Raw genomic sequence first — 22601 nt, 5'->3', positions numbered from 1 at the left:
GTTGACAGTGGTACACGAATAATCTTCTCAGAACAAATTATCTCTGCATGATGCTTGGATAACCAATCCATTCCCACTATAACGTCGAAGCTTCCAAGTTGCATTGGCGTGAGGTCAATAGGAAAAATATGGTCGTTAAGGTTTAACTGGCAGTTGCGTAGAACGGAATTAAGAACAATGGGTTCACCACTGGCAACCTCTACTGTCAAAGGTTTACCTAGTTTCATTCTAGACACGCGAAGCATTGTCTCAAAAGACAATGACACAAAGCTCTTGTCGGCACCCGAATCAAAAAGAACAGATGCTGGCTGATTATTAATAAAGAACGTACCGTTCACCACCTCGTTGTCTGCTTGTGCTTCTTGTGCATTCATGTTAAAGACTCGACCTCGAGCCGGTGCCGGATTCTGGTTTACATTCTGGTTCTGGTTGACTAGTCTTGGACACCGATTTCTGTAGTGGGTCAGATCCCCACAATTATAACATGCACCTGGTGGGTAGTTTGGTCGTGCAGCCTGACCCTGTTGTTGAGCAACCTGTTGAGCAGGGTTCTGGACTGCGTGATTCTGAGCAAACCGACAAACATCGGCAAGATGACCCGACTTCCCACAGTTAGTACAGAAACGGCACTGATATTGTGGCTGGTGGTGACTGTTGCATCGATTGCACAAAGGTGCACTTCCTGAGTAGGGTTTCTTTGCTGGAGGCTGGTTGGGAGCTGCCTGGTTTGCTTGGGCAGTGACAGCAAAATTTTGGGAAGCCTTACGCTTCCTTGACCCCCTTGAGGAACCAGAGTCCTTTCCCTTCTTGTTCTGACCTTTCTTACTATCCTCCTTGTCAGCCGACTGTTTCTTGCCCTTGTCACCCTTTCTGTGTAGCTTATTTTTTCGAATCTGCGACTCAGTCAGTGTCGCTGATAACTCGATCGCCTGACGGAGTGTGGTAGGGTTGCTACCAGTAAGGATGTCTTGTACTGAGTCAGGTAGGCCGTCGATGTACCTTTCGATGGCCTTATCGAGTGGGGTAACCATAGTTGGGCAAAGAAGACTCAACTCCTCAAACCTATCTATATAAGCCCTGTGCTCACCACTATCTTGCTTCAAAACATCAAATTCTTTCTCCAACGCTCGCTGTTCATGACGAGGACAAAACTCCTTCATCATAAGGGCTCTCAGTTCAGCCCATGACTGAGCTAGAGCAACTTCTGCACCTTGATCTCTCATAACCCCATTCCACCATGTTAGAGCCCTCTTCTAAAACACGCTTGAAGAAAACTCGACCTTGCGATTATCCGGACACTGCACGTGGCGAAAAGTGTTCTCGATGCTCTGGAACCACTGAAGAAGCCCAGTTGCTCCCTCAGAACCACTAAACTTGAGTGGCTTAGCCGAGTTAAAATCCTTGTATTTGCATGTAACATTGTTGTTGTTGGCCTGGTTCCATTGAGCAAAGAGATTCGGAAATTGAGCAGCCATCTGCTGCGCAATAATCTCCGCCAGCTCGGCAGTAGCTATCTGGTTGTCGCGTCGAGGAGGCATTCTAGAAGAGAAAAACATGAAATGAAACGAGTGAGATGATTGGATGAAGAGAATGAGATGAAGCAAAATCAACAAAAGCAAAGATGGCGGTTATGCATCGCAATGCAAACAAGCGATATGAAATATCTAGTCAAAGTAAATGGGTCAGAATTAGTGTATCGTGAAGACATGCTCGCCTATAAGTGAACACTCACCCCAAGAGTTCCCAGGTAAGAGTGACTGGTCCGATTATGTGGATTTGTACGAACACTCTAGCCTTAGACAGAAAACTCAGGGTACAGGCATTCACCCTTCCAGTTCGCACATGTTCACACTATTAACCGAAAACTTTGACAGGATTTTTGAAAATCCAAAGGGGTTCAAAACCATATAACAGAGGGTTCAAAACCTTATAACAGAGGGTTCAAAACCTTATAACAGAGGGTTCAAAACCTAGTAATCAATCATCCTAGAACAGATGATTAATTTTCAAAGCGGATTCGGAACCGAAGTTCCCGTTGTGGTTATCACCTAAGGATAGGTGATGTGCATGTTTTAAACACTAAACGCAAGATAACTTGTGTTAGGGTCCTAGAAAGTTATAGTCTAGGTCAAAGCATTACTAATAACCTAATTCCCTATAACCAATGGCTCTGATACCAACTCTTCTGTCACACCCCGACCGCGTATAACATGCAACCGCGGTGGAAACGCCGGGGAGTGTTGTGGACAGAATTAATTGTTATACAACCATGGAAATTAAAGTTACATTTTATTTATTGACAAGAGTGTTCCATTGTTTCAAAACAGGAAAATACAAAGTTTATAACATGATTAAACTAGTCTAGCTTCGTTTTTAGTCTCTAAGGCACAGGTCCGCCCTAGTGTCATGATCATCATCATCCTATGGAATAGCTCCTGAAAACACATGTGAAAGTAGGTACGTCAGCATAAAAATGCCTGTGAGATACATAGTTTTTGTGAAAATGGGATTCATGACTTGAGCTTAAAGAAATGTTTAATAACAGTCAGTCATGAACCTTGTAATTTGTTTTGCTTTGTAAACCATTTGAAAAACGATAACATCAAACGATATGTATAGATAAGTGCAAGGTTAAACGAATGACCAAGTAAAATGAGTTGAATAAGATAAGTTGTTTGTGAAAATAATGTCTTGTGAAGAATATGTTATTTATGTAAAATGTAATGTGTCTAAACTGAAATGACTTAGATAACGCCACGATATGTAATATTATACAAACATTTATATATAGGAAGTACCGGCGGCGTATCCACCATGTTTGTATCATATTACATACGCCACGTTACTTAAATCATTTACCCAAACCAGTCCACCATGTAAATTGTTCATGTGTAAACCAAATGTCAAGTGTTATTGTAAACCATGTCAAATGTTTATGTTCAAATGTAAACCACCAAATGTGTATGTCAATGTCGACGTGTTTATATTCAATGTAAATCATGTAATGTGCATCCCAAAATGTATCATGTATGGTAAGCGAAATGTATCAACTTAAACCATTTGTAAAATGCACAAAACAAGTCTTTGAAGTAACACGTGGTTTAAATCAACGTTATGTTCTGTGGAAAAATGCATGCTCTATTGATATTAACATTTATGTGGTATTGTAAACTATGCATACATCCAAGCCTTGAGACTGCGGCGATAAACCCTTAAACAAATTAAAGGTTTATCTAAGTTATGTATATCGAATTCGGTCATTCCTTCCAGTCCTATCAAACCCAGGACTTCAGGAATGGGAGTTGTCAATTCCTATGGTACCACTACCTACTAACGAACGGCGTAGCTAATGTTAATGAATGTATTGTCCCATGTTAAACAAACCAAATGTCATAACAAAATGAAGGCATGTGATGTAAACAATTGTACTAAGTATGCTAAGTAAATATACGAAGCAGAAATGTTCATGTAAATCAATGTGTCCATATGCTGAGTAAACATATGCAACTGAAATGTTCATGTAAATCAATGTGTTCATATGCTGAGTAATCATATGCAACAGAAATGTTCATGTAAATCAATGTGTCCATATGCTGAGTAAACATATGCAACAGAAATGTAATGTAAATCAATGTACTAAGTACGCACACAATGGGTATACATAGCATGAAATGTAATGAAATCGTGTACTATAATGTACTAATGAGCATAGCAGATATACGATGTGAAAACATGAAAAAGCATGAAAGTAACAGATAGGGACATGTATTTCACCCCAAAACAGTTTGGAAAACAGTAAAAGAGGGGTTCTATGTACTCACCTGAGATTGCTTTGAGTTCCTTGTATAATAACCAGATAATGCTAAAGATCACGGAATACCAACGGCACCTAATAGGTAGCTTATGTTAATATACCGGACCAAATCGGAAGGATCGGACAGTACGCGGGTTTGAAAACCAAACGAGTATGGAGACTCGTGTAATATGGTTTAACAAAGCCTACATACTAAAATGAAACTTAACCTAAGTGCTTACGGTCCATCACGACCCGTTGAGGTAGCTTATGCCACCCTAACGCGTCATTCGCGTAGAACGCGTATGGAACGCCTAACATTGCGACCACAAGGTATAACCTCGGAAGGTTATAGCTATGGTCACCTAATATGTTTGGTCGGATCCTAAAGATCGACCAAATGGGTCGGGTTCGAAAGTATAAGCGATGGTTTAGATCGCTTACCTTACGACCCTATATAAGCGCTATACTAAACGTGACGAGCCAAGCATGTTAGAACATGCTTAACTAACTTTAGAAAACAGGTTTGGCATCAAAACAAACGGCTTTGATGCTCACGAGTAGTTTGGTTACAAAATACGCAAGAATGCGCATTTTGGCCGAAACTACGACTCGTCACTGAGCCTAGATAACGGGGTAATCAGTAGGTATGGTCACTACGGACCATAACCATCGTGATCACGCTCACGTTATGAAGTTCCATGAACTTCGCATCGACCATAAGCTGGTCAATGCAGAAAGTCAACAAAACGTTGACTTTCGGACTCGAAAAGCGAATAAAAGAGCGAAAGAAGACTTACGGAGGGTCCCCGAGTGCTAATCTAGATCAAATAGCTCAGGTATGAAACAATGGTTCCAACTTAGAGCTTTAGATCTGATTCTTGTGGGTTTTTACACAAAAGGGGGGGGGGGTATTGATGTGACACCCCAGGAAAAACCAGTGAACGATTGAACTTACCTAGCTTCCTCAGTGAGTGCATACCAAATTTCGGGACGAAATTTCCAATTAGTTGGGGATAATGTGACAACCCGTACTTTAGACTTATCTTGTGTGACGTTATATGCTCACGTGATCTATGTTAATTGAACGAATACATGATATGTTATGTGATTATGTGATTGTGTGACATGTTGCTTAAACCGAATAGTATTTGATTTCACGAAAACCCACTCGGTCCATTTAGTGGACTCGAGACCATGAGAAAACCCATGTGGGATTTCGGCCCACATCCCTTGTACGTATACATATATACATGCACACCTTTAGGGTTCTAGTTTTACAACTTGACAATTTAGAAGAACACACACAAAACCCTAGCAAAAACATCTCTCTCTTTCTCACGCATAACCGGACGGCACAAGCAACCGGAAATTGATCCCGATTTGGATTACCCTCGACCGATCGGTTAGTGTTTTAATTGAATTGCTTTACTTGATTTGTGTGTTATTTGGCTGAATGTGTTGTTGAATCGGTCGGACATGTAGAACTGATCGACCGGATATGTTTGATGGATAGGAATCGATGTCTGATAAATTGTTGATTTGCTATATATGATTAGATAATTGCATGTTTGTTTGGGCTTTGTTCGATCAGCCGGACAGGTTATATAATCGGATATGATGTTTGATGTTGTTGTTCATAAATTGGGTGATTTGGTTATTCACGTTATTCATACTAGGGTTTATGAGAATGTATGTTGTTATTGCATGTTTGATCGATAAAACTCGGTAGGATTCATGAGAAACTGTTAGTTGGTTTGAATTATGGAAATTGATAATTGATTGGCATAACTGATTGCATGAAACATGGAAACTGTTACAAGTTGTTAGGCACACGGATTGCGAGTCGAGACCGAGATTGCGAGTCTTGTTGCGACTCGGAACCTCACACAACAGCATGAGCCGAAACTGTGGTTGTGAGTCCCGGTTGCGACTCGTAACCAAACCATGATGAGCCGAGACCAGTAGTTACGACTCGTAACCCCGTTGCGACTCGAGACCGGACTCGAAACCACCTAGTCTCGAAGGATATGCGTCTGTCGAGATCTCCCTTGTTGCGACTCGTAATCTCTGTTGCGAGTCGGGACCATGCACGTGCACATGATTGGACTTGCACACTGACACGAGCCCAATTAATTGGGCCGGATAATTGGACTTGTTTACATCGCTGCTTATTGGACTGCTTATCTGGTTGGGCTATTATTGTCATTGGGCCGGGTTATGTTTGGGCCGAATACTTAGATTGTTATCGGATTGCTGATACGTGTACATGTTTACCATGATCCTTGCATGCTTGCAACGTGTTAACCTATGTGATACAGTATGTGTGCTATATACGAACCTGACTTATGTGATAACCCTGTTAGGACGTGGTTGATCATTTACTTGCTACCTGTACTCTTTGTGCATCTGCCGAGCAAACCAAGGTGAGTTCACACAGCCAAGGCATGGGGTTCCCAGGGTGGGAATGGGATTGGATGATTATACGTGCATACTTAGTAAATGGAACTTAAAGAGATAAGCCTCAGGGTGAGGTTGGTAAATGATGAGATACAGCTAGACTAGTATACCTACTTGAACTGATCTTCGCACACACGCCAGGGGTTGGCTGCGATATTATGACTGATCTTCGCACACATGCCTTAGGGAGGCTGCGAACTATACATACTAAACTTCGCACACATGCCAGGGTGGCCAGCGATACAAATATACATAGTCTAGAATACTTGGGAACTTTCCCCAATCTTCGCATACATGCCGAAATGGCCCGCGATACGAATCAATACTATACATGAACAATGAACGAACTAATACGATGCATGACTAGATAAACAAACGAAATGTTTGCTATACTACTCCATTACTGAACTTATTTTCTGTGAACTCGCTCAACTAGTTTGTTGATTATTTGCTGCATGCCTTGCAGGACCTTAGGTACATTATGGAGCTTGCACAGGGAGGAGCAGGTCGTTGTGGGCAAAGGATCTTGAATGATGTTTCAACACTTATGTTAAATCAAACATACTATTGTTTGGATTACTTAAATGCTTCCGCTATACTTAATTATATTACATGTTCAATGTGATTGGTGGTTAGGATCCTGGTCATGTCACGCCTCCAAGCGGTGATACTCCGCGTGTGGATTTTGGGGGTGTGACAGATTGGTATCAGAGCCATTGGTTATAGAGAACTAGGTTTTAATATGGGAAAACATTTTTATTAAAACCAGACTATAACCAGAACAGTGCTCTCAACGATCCACAACGACGCTTCGCTCCACGTGCAAGACTCGACATCTTAGGTAATAAGGTTTATGTTTATTGCCTGTTTGCTAGAACTGCTTAGAACTTTGCTCGCATTACGTTTAGATACACATGCTTTGATTACATGAGAACACCTATATGCCCATACTTTTCTGTCATCGCCCTACTCGCGAGCCACTCTTATTTACATTACTTTTACTATGAAGATCATGTCTGGACGAATCAACATGACTCAAGCCCAGCTAGAGGCTCTCGTTCAAGCTCAAGTTGCTGCGGCAGTTGCAGCAGCTCAAGCAGGTCAACACGCGCAGCAGCCTGTCTGCACTTTCAAGAATTTCATGGACTGTCGTCCAAACTCTTTCAGCGGCACAGAAGGAGCGGTTGGACTCCTCCACTGGTTCGAGAAGCTAGAATCAGTATTCGAGATGTGCGAGTGCCCTGAGGCTCGCAAGGTCAAGTTTGCCACCGGCACCTTGGAGGGAATAGCACTAACTTGGTGGAACGCCCAAGTTCAAATCTTAGGGTTGGCAGCTGCTAACGCCACCCCATGGAACGATTTTAAGGAACTCATCAAGCGTGAGTATTGCACGCGTGAAGACATTCACAAGCTGGAAGACGAGCTGTATAATCTGAAAATGATTGGGTCGGAGATCGAAGCGTATACGAAACGGTCAAACGAGCTGGCAGTTCTGTGTCCTACTATGGTGGACCCTCCATACAAGCGCATTGAGTTGTATCTCAAGGGTTTGGCGCCAGAGATTCAGAGCCACGTGACGTCGGCTAACCTCGAAAACATCCAGGAAATCCAACGCCTCGCTCATCGCATCACCGACCAGGCAGTGGATCAGAATAAACTGCCTAAGCGTGTCAACGCTACTGCTACAGTCACTTCAGCTGCTACTACTGCTACACCCAGCGACAACAAACGGAAATGGGATGGGGATTCCGAACAGTCTCAAGCACAGCAGCGCAGGACGAATGACTACCAGAATCCGAGTCAGCAATCATCTGGCAGTCAGGAGCAGGGTGGATACAGGGGAGTACACCCACTATGTAACAAGTGTAACAAGCACCACAGTGGAAGGTGTCGCAAGGAACGTTGCCAGAGATGTTTCAAGATAGGGCACGAAGCCAAAGATTGCAGGAGCTCACGACCTGCAAACCAGAATCAGCAACTTCCACCACCAGTTCCACAGAACCCACAGCAGCAACAGCCACAGCGTGGAAATCGGGGATGTTTCCAGTGTGGGGCAGAAGGTCATTACAAGCGCGATTGCCCACAGTTGAACCAGAATCAGAACAACAACAATAACCAGGGCAATGGGAACAACAACAACAACAACAACAACAATAATGGCAACGAGGCAAGGGGTCGAGCTTTCATGCTAGGACAAGGAGACGCTGTTTGAACTTATAACTCGTTTTGGGATTTCCTTTATTATGTCTCTGTTACTCAAACAAAGTTTGGTTTGAACACGAATCGTACTGGGTTTTATGGATTATTTTAATTACTATACTATATGTTTGCTTTGATGGATGGTTTGATGTATTTGAACGCACCTGCCGTATTTAAGGACCTTATGAACAGGGTGTGCAAACCCTACCTAGACGAGTTCGTCATAGTACTCGAGAAGTCCACTCCCCAGGCCACGTAGTGAACAAGGATGGGATCCGTGTCGATCCATCCAAGGTAGACTTGACCAGGAACTGGCCTGCACCATGTACTACAGACAGTTTACGCAGGGACTTCCCGGAGATTGCTCAGCCACTCACGCTACTGACACGGAAGGGTGTCACCTATTGCTGGGGAGAGCCCCAGGAGACTGCTTTTCAGCACGATAAGGTTATCGCTTACGCCTTTTCGACAACTCAAGATTCATGAGCGGAACTACGTGGCGCACGATCTAGAGCTGGGAGCTGATGTGTTCGCGCTTAAGATATGGCGACACTACCTGTACGGTACCAGGTGCACGATTTACACCGATCACAGGAGTCTCGAGCATATCCTTAGGCAGAAGGATTTGAACATGCGTCAACGATGATGGGTTGAACTACATAGCGACTACGAATGCGCCATCAAGTACCATTCAGGCAAGGCCAAGGTTGTGGCGGACGCCCTCAGTCGGAAGGACACCCTACCTCAGCGCGTGCGAGCGCTACAGCTTACGATCCAGACTAGCCTGCCAGCACAGATACGAACTGCTCAGATAGAAGCACGGAAGCCCGAAAACGTCAAGGCTGAATGCCTTACGCGGCTCACGACAACGATTGGGACAGAAGGCAGACGGCGCCTACTATGTAACGGGGCGTATTTGGGTCCCACTTTATGGCGGTCTACGCGAACTTGTGATGGATGAAGCTCACAAGTCTTACCACTCAGTACATCCAGGGTCGGATAGAACGTACTACGACATCAGCACTATTTATTGGTGGCCTAGCATGAAGGCCCACATCGTTACGAACGTTGGAAAATGCTTGACCAGTGTAATACCAGAAACCAACGGGCCTACTTCAGCAGCCTAAGATACCGCAATGGAAATGGGAAGAAATTTCCATGGAATTTTATTACAGGCTTACCTAAATCCCAGCATGGGAACGATACCATATGGGTGATCGTGGATCGACTCACCAAGTCTGCACACTTCCTATCGATTAAGGAAACGGACAAGTTCTCCACTCTCGCAGACATCTACCTTAAAGAGGATTGTTTCGAGGCACGGGGTGCCCACGTCCATCATTTCGGATCGCGATGCACGATTCACGTCAGAACTTTGGCAAGCAATGCACAAACCATTCGACTCACGATTAAACATGAGCACAGCAGCGTACAAACCGCTCCATTTGAGGCATTGTACGGGCGTAGATGCCGGTCACCTCTTTGTTGGGCAGAGGTGGGGGATAGTCAGATTACGGGTCCAGAGATTGTAATGGATGCCACGGAAAAAGATTGCACAGATACGACAACGCATGGCGGCAGCACGCGACCGTCAGAAAGCCTACGCGGACAAGCGTAGAAAGCCATTGGAATATCAGGTCGGGGACCATTCGGGATCATAGAACGTACAGGCAGGATAGCCTATAGATTGAACCTACCAGCTGAACTCGGGGCAGTTCACAATGTCTTTCAGGTATCGAACTATCGACGAGCGGTTGCAGTTCGTCGGGAAACCAGTTGAAATCACGGACCAGGATGTGAAGGTCCTCAAACACAAAAAAGTACACCTGGGAACGCGAAGACAGGATGACAGAAAAGTACCCCCAGTTATTCGAAACCAATGCTACCACTACTGAGGCTGAAGCTACTACTTCGGAATTTCGGGACGAAATTCCAGATCAACGGGGGGAGGATGTGACACCCCAGGAAAAACCAGTGAACGATTGAACTTACCTAGCTTCCTCAGTGAGTGCATACCAAATTTCGGGACGAAATTTCCAATTAGTTGGGGATAATGTGACAACCCGTACTTTAGACTTATCTTGTGTGACGTTATATGCTCACGTGATCTATGTTAATTGAACGAATACATGATATGTTATGTGATTATGTGATTGTGTGACATGTTGCTTAAACCGAATAGTATTTGATTTCACGAAAACCCACTCGGTCCATTTAGTGGACTCGAGACCATGAGAAAACCCATGTGGGATTTCGGCCCACATCCCTTGTACGTATACATATATACATGCACACCTTTAGGGTTCTAGTTTTACAACTTGACAATTTAGAAGAACACACACAAAACCCTAGCAAAAACATCTCTCTCTTTCTCACGCATAACCGGACGGCACAAGCAACCGGAAATTGATCCCGATTTGGATTACCCTCGACCGATCGGTTAGTGTTTTAATTGAATTGCTTTACTTGATTTGTGTGTTATTTGGCTGAATGTGTTGTTGAATCGGTCGGACATGTAGAACTGATCGACCGGATATGTTTGATGGATAGGAATCGATGTCTGATAAATTGTTGATTTGCTATATATGATTAGATAATTGCATGTTTGTTTGGGCTTTGTTCGATCAGCCGGACAGGTTATATAATCGGATATGATGTTTGATGTTGTTGTTCATAAATTGGGTGATTTGGTTATTCACGTTATTCATACTAGGGTTTATGAGAATGTATGTTGTTATTGCATGTTTGATCGATAAAACTCGGTAGGATTCATGAGAAACTGTTAGTTGGTTTGAATTATGGAAATTGATAATTGATTGGCATAACTGATTGCATGAAACATGGAAACTGTTACAAGTTGTTAGGCACACGGATTGCGAGTCGAGACCGAGATTGCGAGTCTTGTTGCGACTCGGAACCTCACACAACAGCATGAGCCGAAACCGTGGTTGTGAGTCCCGGTTGCGACTCGTAACCAAACCATGATGAGCCGAGACCAGTAGTTACGACTCGTAACCCCGTTGCGACTCGAGACCGGACTCGAAACCACCTAGTCTCGAAGGATATGCGTCTGTCGAGATCTCCCTTGTTGCGACTCGTAATCTCTGTTGCGAGTCGGGACCATGCACGTGCACATGATTGGACTTGCACACTGACACGAGCCCAATTAATTGGGCCGGATAATTGGACTTGTTTACATCGCTGCTTATTGGACTGCTTATCTGGTTGGGCTATTATTGTCATTGGGCCGGGTTATGTTTGGGCCGAATACTTAGATTGTTATCGGATTGCTGATACGTGTACATGTTTACCATGATCCTTGCATGCTTGCAACGTGTTAACCTATGTGATACAGTATGTGTGCTATATACGAACCTGACTTATGTGATAACCCTGTTAGGACGTGGTTGATCATTTACTTGCTACCTGTACTCTTTGTGCATCTGCCGAGCAAACCAAGGTGAGTTCACACAGCCAAGGCATGGGGTTCCCAGGGTGGGAATGGGATTGGATGATTATACGTGCATACTTAGTAAATGGAACTTAAAGAGATAAGCCTCAGGGTGAGGTTGGTAAATGATGAGATACAGCTAGACTAGTATACCTACTTGAACTGATCTTCGCACACACGCCAGGGGTTGGCTGCGATATTATGACTGATCTTCGCACACATGCCTTAGGGAGGCTGCGAACTATACATACTAAACTTCGCACACATGCCAGGGTGGCCAGCGATACAAATATACATAGTCTAGAATACTTGGGAACTTTCCCCAATCTTCGCATACATGCCGAAATGGCCCGCGATACGAATCAATACTATACATGAACAATGAACGAACTAATACGATGCATGACTAGATAAACAAACGAAATGTTTGCTATACTACTCCATTACTGAACTTATTTTCTGTGAACTCGCTCAACTAGTTTGTTGATTATTTGCTGCATGCCTTGCAGGACCTTAGGTACATTATGGAGCTTGCACAGGGAGGAGCAGGTCGTTGTGGGCAAAGGATCTTGAATGATGTTTCAACACTTATGTTAAATCAAACATACTATTGTTTGGATTACTTAAATGCTTCCGCTATACTTAATTATATTACATGTTCAATGTGATTGGTGGTTAGGATCCTGGTCATGTCACGCCTCCAAGCGGTGATACTCCGCGTGTGGATTTTGGGGGTGTGACAATTTATAGGAAAAGTGGAACCGTTAGGATCGTTTATCGAATATCGTGCCGCGATCTCGAGCGTACACTTGTCAAATTCTTGTGGTAAGTCAGATATTGGCTCTTGGCTCTTAATAGGGTGAAAGGGCATCGCCCCTTGATCGAACGAAAGGCCAAACTGCATTAAATGCAGAATATTTTCTGTCAGACACCCTCACGCGCCCCGCGTAAGGATTTCCAGATCAGAATTTACAATTTTGGTCCCTGCACTTCAGAAACACGTATTTTGGCCCATTTTTGGCACGTTTAAGCCCCGTTAACCTCATTTCAAGGCTCTAAGATGAAGTTAAAGTGTAGGGGACATGAAATATGCTCAAAAATATTTCGGATGTCGGTTCGTTTAGCCGTACGATCGCGATGTTCGCTTAATTACGACGGAATGCGCATAAGCGCGAAAGACGATCCAAATGACGCGACGAATGGATTTTTCTCATGCCAAACACTAAGGCATAATATAATGATGCTTACATAAATTTTTTGGATGTCCGGATGTATTCAGAACGTAAGTTATGCGCAAAAGTGCAAACTTGTGCACTTTTTGACACTTGTAGTCCCTGAATGACCCAAAAGTTTATTTTAGCATACCAAAACCTCTCAAAGCCTATTTCTAAGCTATGTAAAGGATATTTATGGTATGTTTAACTTGTGGACATGTTCCGGAATGTTCGTTACAGTTCAAATTGGCATACTTTCGCAGTTTGTCAAGTTTAGTCCCTGTAAGCGAATTAACTTGTTTTTGCTATACCAAAGCCTTCAAAACTTATTTCTAAGTTATGTAAAGGTTATTTAAGGTACGTTGAGTATATTTTGATGTTCCGGAGTATTTGCCGTATTAAACTGAGTACGTTTACGCACCAGTTTGCGTATAATTCTCTTAGAAAGCGATGTAGAGTTTGAATTTGAACAAAAGCCAAAACATGAAAAATGTAAAACACAACCAAACAAACATTGGGATCAAATAACATTATTTTATTGATAATTGAACTGTTCACAATGATTACAAGCACAAATGTTACACAGAATATTCATCAGTTCGAGTGATTCAGTTCGCACGGAGTATCAGTTTGTTTCAGTTAGTTTGATAAATTTTTTAAACTGATTGTGTTTTGTTTGTTTGTGTAAATCAGGTGATACAGGTGTGAAACATGGATAACAATTTCTTTAATATGACTAAAGAAACATTTGATAGAATAAATGTATTAAAGAAAGAATTTGATTCATTTTCAGGTTATCCAGGAGAAAACATCTTGTTAGTTCAATGTCCAAAATTGGTATAACCAAAAGACCAGAAGAATGGGTTGAAAAATTTGTCAGTGCTTTACCTCAAGAAGAATGGGAAAATTATATCTTGAACTTGAAGATTTCTGGAAAATTTTCCCAACTGACAATCTGTCCACTCATTAAAAAGATTGAAGAACAGATGGTGATCAATGCTGAAAATAAGAATAGTCAAAATGATGACCAAAGGGGAAAGGAACAGATTGAGATGAAAGATGATGATAAACAGATATTGGGATTGAAGAAAACTTGTGAGATGTTGAAATCCGAAAATGTTAAACTGTTAAGTGATTTGAACAGTTTAACATTGGAAAACAATAAATTGAATGAAAGTGCAAAAATATTGGAAGATAAAATCAAAATTTTTGAAAATGAAAAATTAAAAATGGAAAAAGAATTTCAAAGTCAAATAAAAATTCTTGAAGATGAGAGAAATGTTTTTAGTCAAAACAACATTGAAAAGAAAAAAATGATAAAGTCCCATCTTCAGAAAATTATTAGACTTGAAAAAGAAGGTGAATGTGCTCGAAAGAAAATCAAAGAGTTAGAGGAAAGGGATGAAAGCAAAAAAGAAATCTTCAGAAAATGAAGATTTCTGGATAAAGCTTGAGAACAAGAACTTGAAAGCAAATGAAACAAAATTTCAAGAACAGATAAAAGTTTTGGAAAATGAAAAATCTGTTCTTGAAAACATGAAAATAGAAAATGAAAAAACAATCAAGTCTCATTTTGATAGAATATCTCAGCTTGAAAAAGAAGCTGAGAATTCGAAAGCTAAAATTAACGAGCTTGAAAAGAAATTGAAAGGTTTTGTGACATCATTTGAGTTTTTGAATATCCCCTGTCCAAAACCGATCAAATCTGTTCCAATAAGTGACGATGTCACAAACTTTGACAATGTCAAAGTTGAAGATTGTGATGAGAAATCTGATGATGAAAATGAAAAAATTGAAAAACAAAAATTGTTTTTGAAATTAAAAGAAAAATTTCAGAAAACTGTTCAATAATCAACTGAAAAAGGTGAATGCTCTATGCAAGAACCTTTGAAGAAGAAAACGGAACAGAAACAAAAAATTAAAAAGGAGAAAATTGTTCAAAAAGAAAATAACAGCTCATCAGATCGATCATCCAATCAAAATAAAAAATTACAAAAAGTAAAAAATGATAATTCAAAAATTGTTGGTAATAAGTGGTGCAGGTTGGCCCACAGTGCTCAAAAGTCAAATCCAACAATCAAGAGGAAAAAGGATTATCACCAAGCCAAACAGTGCTTTGATTTGAGCATTTGGACAGAAAATGGTGATTGGTACAATAACAGAGTGTGTTACCGTTGCGGCTATTAAAGACACATTGTTGTTAACTGCCAGAATTGGAATTATGAGACAAGAAGATGCTATAATTGTCAAATCAGAGGTCACATTGCCAGAGAATGCCCAAGGAAATCGAATAACAGATTGCGGGCTAATTCTCAGAAAGTGACAAAGAAACCAGTCAATGTCAAGCCCAAAGAACAGAAGGTTCAAGAACCTAAAGTTCAAGAAAAGAAAGTGAAGCTTTCTCAGGGGCAGAAAGACAGACTGCGAAAGAAGAGAAAGAAGGCGAGAGAATATCTCGAGAAGATTTTGTCCTCGGGTTCATCTGTTAGTAAGAATAAAAGTTCTGATGAATCGAATCCCTCGATTGCAAAGTCAAGCGAGACGATTTCATCAGATACAAATCTAAGGACGAAAGAAGAAAAGAAGAAGAAGAAAATGGTCGGCGATGAATCTGATGTGTCAAAGTCAGACAAGCCACCTTCTGGCGATGAATCTGACAGGTTAAAGTCAGACAAGCCAAGTGCAGGCAATGATTCTGGTTCGTCAAAGCCGGAGGAGCCATTGGTTGAGGTAAAAAAGGAGAATTCAGGTTTAACAATGGATGATGCAAACTTTCCACCATTGTTGAACAAGAATTCGAAAGCACCCAAGAACCGTCAGGCTTGGGTGAATTTGTTTAAATAGAAAATCTGACTTGCCGGAGATCCCAAGTTTATATCGTGGATCAGGAATCGGCATCATTCTAGTGTTTGAAAAGTTTGTTTGAAAGATTTTGAATAGTGTTTGAATTTTACAGGTTCAAGGACTACGCCAGAGCTTCCAGGTTGGTAATTGAGAAGCAGGAATCGGCATCTTTCTGACTAATTTGACAAGTGGTAAAGAGGTTTCTATAGATGTCTCATTCCTATAGGAAAACCTACAAGTGGTATTATTTGGTTTACTTACAAGTGGTATTTGTTTGGTTATACTTTCAAGTTGTTATTATTTTCAAGTGGATCAGAGGATTCTTAACTGCAAATGGTAAATCAGGGACATTAGGTTGTACTTGATTTACTATTCATATGAGATTGATAAACCAGATGATGAACCATATCCCCATGCTTCATAAGTGGTAAACTTAAAAGTGGTAAACACAAACTCATTTTCCGGAAAAATCATTTCGATTAAAACAAACTTAAGTGTTTTGAGATCTAAATGAGAAAATGGTTTGTTGAAAGGGGGAGTTCAGATTGTTTATGCCGAGTGAATTGAGATTTAATGTGATTCGATGTCGGTTGTCAAGTTTATGTACAGTTTGTTTTACTTTTCATGTTTCAAGTGGGTCAAGAGTCTAGAAGTTTTCAAATTTTCTTTGAAATGTGTTTTCATTTTAGGGGGAGTAGGGAAATTTCAGAAAATCCAAAAACATTAGAAAATTTGAAAAATAAAAAAAAACATGATAAAATTCAAAAATGAGTTTCGTTGTGAAAAGCGGAAATGATAGTACATCAGTAGGCTGTCACAACATGCTAAAGATTTGAAATGTTAAAATGTGATAAACAATTTTATTCTAGATATGTCAGTATATTTTTCACAAAATTGTTACACATTTAGTAAGTTGTGATGAGATATAAACTAAATTTTTAAACTTGATTATTCTGTGGGTTAACACAAACTTGGATATATAGGTAACCCCTGAAATCTCGTTTGAAAGGTTCTGTATTCTGATATATTAGGTCTTTATACTCTATGATATCTGGGGTATTATCCCAGGACTTCTGCTGAATGGAAGTTCTGACCTAGTCCTCGGATAATACTCGCAATTGCTTGAAACATATCAAAAAGCCCTCAGCTGATTAGACAATAAAATTGATAGTCTGCTGTTGAATGCTAAAAGATCCTCTAAAGGGGACACACCGAAAAGTCGAAGCTGATATCTCTCTGCGCATACGGAAGTATCGACCTGAGATCCCTCGGCCCTCGCATACCCCTTAAATTATATACAGATATCATTTGTAGTATACTCACCTGTAAGACTGAATATTGGGATCTGGATACGGGAGTATATTCAAGTAGTGAGACACACGAATAAGTCAGTATCTAAGACATTAACATCATATCTCGAATCAATTGAACTTTGTGTGAAAATTTCAGTGGACTGATATACTGACAATCTAGGTGAATTGTTTAGAACTGAAAATGTAATCAAGCTTAAAGGTGTTAGTGACATGTCTCATAAACTGATATGATCCTCTTACACGAACTCACAAAAATATGTTTGTAAATATTTCGTTTCTACATTCTCGTGCTTTTACAAATAGTGTCAGTTACTTTCTTTCAGAAAATCCAAAAAGATTTTGTGTGTATTTTAGCATAAACTTTTGAAAAAGTCAAAAAGATTTTCGACAACTGATGTAGGAAAGCTGATTTTCAAAATTCCGAGTGCTAAACATGATGACATTGTTGTGAGGGGGAGTGTGCTTTAAATGTCAAAATTTTTTTAATCAACAAGTGGTTCATCATAGAGAAAGTAATTTGAGTGAGAGTTGTAGTTGTCAAAATTTTTTTTAATCAACAAGTGGTTCATCATAGAGAAAGTAATTTGAGTGAGAGTTGTAGTTGGTGCACAAATTGATATTTTTAGAAAATTTATTTCTGGGTTAAGAATGTGCAGGAATAGCTAGGTTTCGATCTTGGATCTGAAGATAGAGTGCCAGGTCTAGATTCCTGAAGACCTCTGATTGAAGAAAGCCAAGTTTCGATCCAGGAAATCAATCTTGATCCTGTGAAGGCCAGACAACGATCCTGAAGATGTTACTGAAGAACAAAGGAATGCCAGTAAATCGAGAGGGGGAGTCTGAAGACAGAGAGAGAAAAAAGCCCAGAGACTGATCAAGACTAAAGATGTGAAGACACAGCATAGTCGTGACTCAATGAACGACTCCATCAACATCTGAGGGGGAGTCTGTCGGTGCACTACATCTGTTGATTTCGTCTTGGATCATGTTATACATTGTATTGTATAGATTAGGGTGCGTTTTACGAGAAAATTGGAGAGTATATGTGTTTTAGAGAGTAGGTCCGCTTATGTGTTATGTCCGTATATGGGGACCTATCAGGTCAGGTCCGCCTATACGTACATGTCCGTATATGGGAACCTATCAGATCAGGTCCGCTTATACGTACATGTCCGTATATGGGAACCTATCTGATCAGGTCCGCTTATACGAACATGTCCGTATGTGGGGGACCTACCTACACTATAAATACCTCATAAGCGGATCTCATTTGTAACTTTGTGATTTCCATACTGAAGTGCTGCCTGTGTGAAGAACGAGCTGTAAACGTTGTCAAATCAATAAAACAGTAGATTAAAGTGAAGAACAAGCTATTTCTACCTACGTTTCTTGTTATTCCGCACCTGAAACATAGTTGAACGCCTCTGAACGACTCATTCGGGTTGAAACACGATCCTACAGTTAACCCTGGCTTACGCGGCTCGCGAGAGAAGTATCAGCATATGTCAGAAATGGTCCCTGCATGCATAAAACTTAGTTTTTGATGCATTTAACCCCCGTCAACCCCATTTCAAGGCTCTACAATGATGTTATAGCATAGGGAACATAAAATATTCTTGAAAACATCTCGGATGTCGGTTAGTTTGGCCGTACAGTTACGTTATTCGGTTAATGACGACGAAAACTCGAACGAACGCGAAAACGATCCAAATTACGCGACGAATGGTATTTTTGCATTCCAATCACTAAAATAAAATATTTTAATGATTACAAAAATTTTTGGATGCCCGGATATGTTCAGAACGTAAGATATGTGTGAAAATGCAAACTTATGCACTTTTTGACGCTTTTAGTCCCTACTGATCAAATAAGCGTATTTTCGCATACCGAACCCCTCAAAGCCTACTTCTAAGCTATGTAAAAGATATTTAGGGTATGTTTAGCTTATGATCTTGTTCCGCAATGTTCATTGCTATACGAATCGGCAGACTTTCGCAGTTTGTCACAAATAGTCCCTGTGATCGAATAAACTTGCTTTTGGCACACCAAACCCTTCAAAACTTATTTCTAAGTTATGTAAAGGTTATTTAAGGTATGTTAAGCCTATGTCACTGTTCCGGAGTGTTTGTCGCATTAAACTGATTACGTTTACGCATCAGTTTGCGTCTAACTTTCCAGAAAGCGATTTAGAGCTTGTAATCGAACTAGAATCAAAACATAAAATTATCATACACATATGCACAAATATTGAGACCAAAACACATCGTTTCATTGATAATTGGTATTGTTTTACATCGTATTGTGTTTACAGAGCACAAATGTCATAGTCTCCCCTACTTTAGGAAATTTCGTCCCGAAATTTTAACTAGAGGAAACTTTTGAAAACAAATGTAGATATTTCGCTTTCATTTGGTCATCACGTTCCCAAGTAAACTCTAGGCCACGTTTGGACTTGTTAGGACCGGTTTGACTCCGAAACGATTGCGTATGACACGTTCGCCGTGCGGAATCCGTGAACGTGAACGACCGAAACACACGAGACGTACTCAATCTGTGATTCTATAGAAACGTATGAAAATGTACAAGCAACACGAATCACCTTTTGCCTTTCTCTCTCTACTTTCTCTCTCTAGCTTCTCTCTCTAACCTCTAAGCTTCAAAGCTTCAAATGGCAAAAGTTACAAAAGTCCTAAACTCTAAGCCCTAGAGTTCTATTTATAGGCCAAGGGGCTTAATGAGGAATCTCACTAATTACAGAAATGCCACCTTGCCATTTCTCTAAATATAACACTATAAGCCCTAAACTTCTTTAGTTTCTGCTATGACCGGAGTTGACGGAGGCGATAGACATTACTGCACTAACAGACTCCCCCTTGGATATTGCCCTAGTCAATCCGTAGTCAATTCGTAGCGTCTTATCTTTCTCTCTCTCTGAGTCTTCTTGAAGCTTTAACACGTATTCAGCAACATAGACTCCGTCTTGCTTGAACAGAATCCCAGTGGATCTGTCTTCAGCTTCAGCTCCCCCTTTCGGTAAACTCTTCAGGCTCCCCCTTTCGTCAAGCTTCCGTGCTTTTGGGATCGACACCTGGCTTTCCAGTTACAAGCTCTTTCAAGAACGATACCTGGCTCCATACACGCTTCTGTTTGCGTTGAGCTCGTTTTCAGACTCCCCCTTAGACTCGGTTGTCGGAATCGTAGTCTGGAATAACATCTGCAGCACTCATACATTTATAAGTGACAATGTTTTGAAATTGTCCAGAAATCGTATTCTGGCTCTTTTAAACTTTCTAAATCGAGATCCTGGTATTAAGATATAATAATATGAATATATCCAGGATTATCTTGACTCTCTCCCCCTATCCAAAAGCTTCATAGATTTGGCAGTTTCAGCGAACAAAATCGAAAACTGGCTCTATTTAATATATTTTAACAGCATGAGCATCCAAATCCTTCACGGTTGATCATCCAAGTCCAAATTAATGACCTTGGAGATGTCACAAACTATTTCTGAATTTATTTTAAAACTTCAAGTTTCAAATTAATGAACTTGATTTATTTTCAGAAACACGATCAGCATACTCAGATTTTGAAACTCAGCATTCAGACATCGGTTGTCGAAAATAAAGCAGAAATCAAAATCTTTTTGTAATTTTCTGAAATATAAAGTAGTAAAGAAATATTTACAAATATATTTACAGACAATATTTTTGTTTGAGTATGCGACAGAGGATCATATCAGTTTTGACAAGTCACAAGTACCGTTGAGCTTAGTTTCACATTAAGAATTAAACAATTCACTTAGATTGTCGATATATTTGTCCACTTAAATTTTCAAACAAATTTCAACTAATTTAGGATACGAATTAGGTGTTTTAAGAACTTAAACTCATTCATGTGTCCCACCTCTTGAATATACTCCCGTATCCAGATCCCAATATTCAGTCTTACAGGTGAATATACTACAATGATATCTGTACATAAATTAGGTATGCGAGGGCCGAGGGATCTCAGGTCGATACTTCCGTATGCGCAGAGAGATATCAGCTTCGACTTTTTGGTATGTCCCCTTTAGAGGATCTTTTAGTTACAACAGCAGCGACTATCAATTTTATTGTTTCATCTGCATGCTGAGGGTTTATGCTATGTTTCAAGCATTGGCAGAAAGTATTATCCAAGGACTAGGTCAGAACTTCCATTCAGCAGAAGTCCCGGAATAATACCCCAGACATCATTGAATATAAAAACCTAGTATATCAGAATACGAGACCTTTCAAACAAGATTTCAGGGGTTACCTATATATCCATGTAGCGTTCCCACGAAATAAGCAAGTTTGAATTTAGGTTTATATCCTGAAAAAGTTTACTAAGTGTATAAAAACCTACCGGCATATCATCAGTGAGACTGTTTAACACTACTTAAACATTACAATTCTTTAGCATACCGTAACTGTCTACTGATGTACTATCATTTCCTCTTTTTACACAAAAACTCAATTTTTGAATTTTATCATGTTTTTGGCTTTTTCAAATTTTCTAATGTTTTTGGATTTTCTGACAAATTCTATATCTTACTCCCCCTAAAATTCAAAACCATTTAAAGAAAATTTGATAACCGATGTAGATAGCTTTGTCTCGCCATCCATTTTCTGCTTCTCATGCTCTAATTGATAGTATCATGTTGTCAAATTTTGTACCCCCATGATTTACAACACATTGATTTTTACAGTTTGAAAACCGTTTTTCAATCTTGTGAAATTAATCATGTTTGTTCCGCCGTGAGGGTTTCGGCATATTCAATCAGAACTTCCCCTGATAACAAACTATTTTCCCATTATGATTTCAAAACACTTAAGTTGTTTTAATCAAAAGGGTTTTTCCGGAAAATAAGTTTTGTTTGATTCACACACGGGGTTTATTCATCACCTTGTTCTTTCATCAATTAGTACGAAAGTTAAATCAAGTACAACTTAATATCCTTGATAAAACATTTCTCAAGAAAGATGCCGATTCCTACTCCTCAATTACCAACCTGGGAGTTCCGGCAAATTCAAGTAACATATTTTTGAATTTTTTGCATTTTTGACAAATTTAAAAACAAACATATTTTTGATTTTTCAAATTTTGACAAAATGAAAACATATTTTTGGTTTTTAAATTTTTCAATTTTTAGGGTTTTTGAGAATATTGTTTATTTATATATAGAAAACAAACAAACTCCCTGTTTAACCATTGCAGGGATCAGCAGCCTCCTATGCCAGGCTGCTTCGAGTCTCCTTTGATTGACATTCAGTTTTCTTCAGAAGCACCTGCACATTCAAAGTATT

The sequence above is a fragment of the Helianthus annuus genome, chromosome 1, assembly GCF_002127325.2.
Source record: "Helianthus annuus cultivar XRQ/B chromosome 1, HanXRQr2.0-SUNRISE, whole genome shotgun sequence".
Classification (NCBI taxonomy): Eukaryota; Viridiplantae; Streptophyta; class Magnoliopsida; order Asterales; family Asteraceae; genus Helianthus; species Helianthus annuus.
Note: the sequence above shows the minus strand (reverse complement) of the source record.